The 3,460-nt window shown below is 32.7% G+C and overlaps 1 pseudogene; it reads right to left on the bottom strand.

Annotated features, from left to right (window-relative positions):
- Positions 1-216: 216 nt before the first annotated feature.
- On the bottom strand, positions 217-3,172 carry LOC127114989 (protein NRT1/ PTR FAMILY 5.10-like; annotated as a pseudogene).
- Between the last annotated feature and the right edge of the window lie 288 nt (positions 3,173-3,460).

The raw sequence follows: 3,460 nt of genomic DNA, 5'->3' as shown, positions 1-3,460 counted from the left end.
TTATGAATAATCACTTTTTGGCAACACTTTTTTTTTTAATTTTCTATTTATAGATGGACTTCTCTCACTTTTCAAATTAATTTACACTTTTTAACTATCAAAACTGAACATGTATGAAAAAAATAACACCAAAAACAACTTTCCAAATGAAACTTTGAAACTAACAATTGCAAATTAAAAAGATGAACTGATTTATTTCCTAACAAAATACATGGATATTATTAAAAGTTTATCAATTATATTACCGTTAAGCCCTACTTCATTATCATGCATTATTGTACCATGCATATCAAACTGCCATCAATACAAATATGACATAATAAATAAATAAATAAATAAAACTAACGATTGACTATCTTGATGATACCTTTGTTATTATAAACATAAGATTTAGAAAAATAAATGAAGAAAGTAAACCCCACCACACTTAATCCAGAAAGTAACCAATAAAAGTAATCAAGATGTGCCTTATTGATATTGTCACAAAACCAACTTTCATCACCATTTTTGCTACTAAGATTTTCAATTATAGAAATGAGAAATCCACTTAAAAAGCTTCCAACACCAACAATACTCAAATACAGTGCAAGCCCCATGCTTCTTAGTTCATTTGGAACTTGATCATAGAAAAATTCTTGAAGACCAACCATAGTAAAAACTCAGAAACTCCAAACAAAAAGTATTGAGGAATCAACCACCATATACTCATTGGAACAGTTGCATTTGGATCTTCAAAAGACCATACTCTTGTGCTATGTTTAGTCTTTTAATCTCAATGAATGCTGCAAATACCACTATGAATATGGATATAAAAATTCCAGTTCCGATTCTTTGAAGCATTGTGATGCCTGAGGGTTTTCCTGTGATAGCTCGTGCTATTGGAACGAATATGCGGTCATAGACTGGACTGAAGAGAACAACGGCGAGACTGTTAATCGTTTGAAGTGAAGCTGGGGGTATGTCAAAACCGGGAAAAATCGTTCTCTCCATAGATTTGCCTTGCTTGGTGAAGAATGTAAAAACTTGAGCAAAAACAATACCATAGACTAAAGATGTAGCCCAAATTGGAACCAACCTTAGTATTGCTTTTGCTTCTTCAACCTCGCTAATGCTACAACTGTTTTCTTGTTTAGATCTCTTTGGTGTTAACAATGCCTTGTTGAGGAAGCTGCCAATATAGAAAATACAAGCTAAGTCAAAAAGGCATATAGATTAGCATACCATGGATAACAATTTTCACTAATTGCATCATGCCTGCAATGGATTGTAGAGAGGCTTTCTAGGCAAGACAACTTTGATTTGATTTTATCAGCTATTGGCATAAGATGAGAAACCTTAGGCTTGCAGTTTCTGATTATAGCCATTTTGTAAAAATAGGTTGCGATTCTCTCACCGTCATCATGCCATTTGATTCTAGATTTTTCTCTCCAAAAATCTAAAGCATGAAAACTTAATATAGTAACAAAACTTGTCGATTTTTGGTCACTCATCATTTATATACACACATTAAGATCAATAGTGTGTCGGCCATGAGAGAGCGTATTGGAAAAAAAAAAACCTCCTACATAGACTATGATGAAATCTAATTCGAGTTTATAAAGAGTGACAAAATTCACTTAGAAATTTTGTAAGGATGAGTTTGGTCGATGTATAAACTTAATATGCATCAACAATAATACTCAAGTTCAAAGCAACAATTTATCACTACAATGTACCACATATGAATATAATGCCTTTCAGAAAACTCAAAGGAACTTTATAATAACTAAAAATGCAAAAAACAAGATGAACTATAGCACATTTATATGCTTTAAGAATGCTATTGGCAAGAATGGAAAGTTTTAGACATGAAATTAGCATTATATTTCTTACTTGAATTGATCAGAACTTTGATGGTGAAGCATTCCTTCACATTCCTCTTCAGTATATGTGTTTGGTAAGGTATTTCGCCAATTTCTTATAGCTGCGACGAATACACGACAGATTCTAAGGAAAGGACTCTTGTCATTATCCTTGATGTTAAACCTATAGGTCGTGTTCCAAGCAAGAAAACAAGCAAACCAATTGTCATTACAATACAAGGGATTCCAAATCCAAGAACCCAACTATAGTTATCTTGTATATAGTTCAAGATTGAAAGTGTTGCAGCGCAACCTGCAACCATTGTAAAAAACCACCAGTTAAAAAGAAAGAGCTTCTGGCTCTGTGCTCCTTTGGATGATGTTCGTCGAACTGATCCGCGCCGAAAGCTTGAACACAAGGTTTGTGTCCACCTTGTCCAATGGCAACTAGATAGAGTGAGATGAAGAATAAGATTACTTGTGAATGTTGAGAGCATAATATGAATTCACTATCAACTTGACATTTAGATTTGGTGAGGGATGGAAGCTTAGCTGATAATGTTAACAAGCCAAGTCCCTGTAATTTATATTAAGCCAATAACCAACATCAAAACAATGAGCCAATAGAGTTATCATATATTTATTCTATGAAAAACATCAACCTTATAGCCTATAACATACGAAGCTTAGACTCCGACACAGAAATCAGACACCAGGACGCGACACAGACACTTATAAGTGAAGAATTGAACTAACCAAGATATAGATGAGAGAAGCTATTATGATTGTGCGGTACCGTCCGAGAAAAGAATCTGCAACGAAAGCACCTAATAGAGGAAGAAGAGAAGCTGTTCCAGCCATATATTGACATTTTTAGCAGCTGATGCAGTGGTCTGTTTGAGTGGTCCAGTTAGATATGATATCAAATTCCCTTGAATTCCATAAAATGACATTCTTTCTGATACTTCCACACCTATAAACATAAAATTTACAAACTCAAAAAAACAAATCAAGAAGATGAATTTGTATGTTTTAGTAAGAAAATGAAAGTACCTATGATGAACCAAGCGGATCTCCAATAACCAGATTTGGATCTAACGGCTGGCTGTCCAGTGTAGTCAACAGCATCATCTACAAGATCAGTTAATTCAGCTTCTAATGAAACCTCGTTAGAATTCTCCATAAAACCAATACTGATTTGATTCTTTAATATCTGATTAAGTTGTGACTCGTAAATCTCTCTACTTATTGGGTGGTTGTGAAAGAATCTTGAAATCTCTCTTTTACTGAAAATAATGTGATTGTTTCTATCAAAAAATACAAAGAAAATAATGAAGGTGTATTTAATAAAGACAATGAGTATATCCATATATATATAATATACATATATATATATATATATATATATATATATATATATATATATATATATATATATATATATATAATTCAAGTATGCTCAACTACCATCTCAATTATTATAGGAATATGCTCAAGGTCAACAACCTAGACCCATAAAATATAGTCTGTTTGGTGGAGCTATTTTAAGTTCAGACTGAAACAAGTTGCACTAATTTTTTGTTTTAATATAAGTCATGTAAACTTTGATTACTTTGTAC

Source organism: Lathyrus oleraceus, unplaced genomic scaffold (assembly GCF_024323335.1).
Source record: "Lathyrus oleraceus cultivar Zhongwan6 unplaced genomic scaffold, CAAS_Psat_ZW6_1.0 chrUn0789, whole genome shotgun sequence".
In the NCBI taxonomy this organism is placed as follows: Eukaryota; Viridiplantae; Streptophyta; class Magnoliopsida; order Fabales; family Fabaceae; genus Lathyrus; species Lathyrus oleraceus.
The sequence above is the reverse complement of the archived record's forward strand: the minus strand, read 5'-3'. Positions and strand labels throughout refer to the sequence as shown.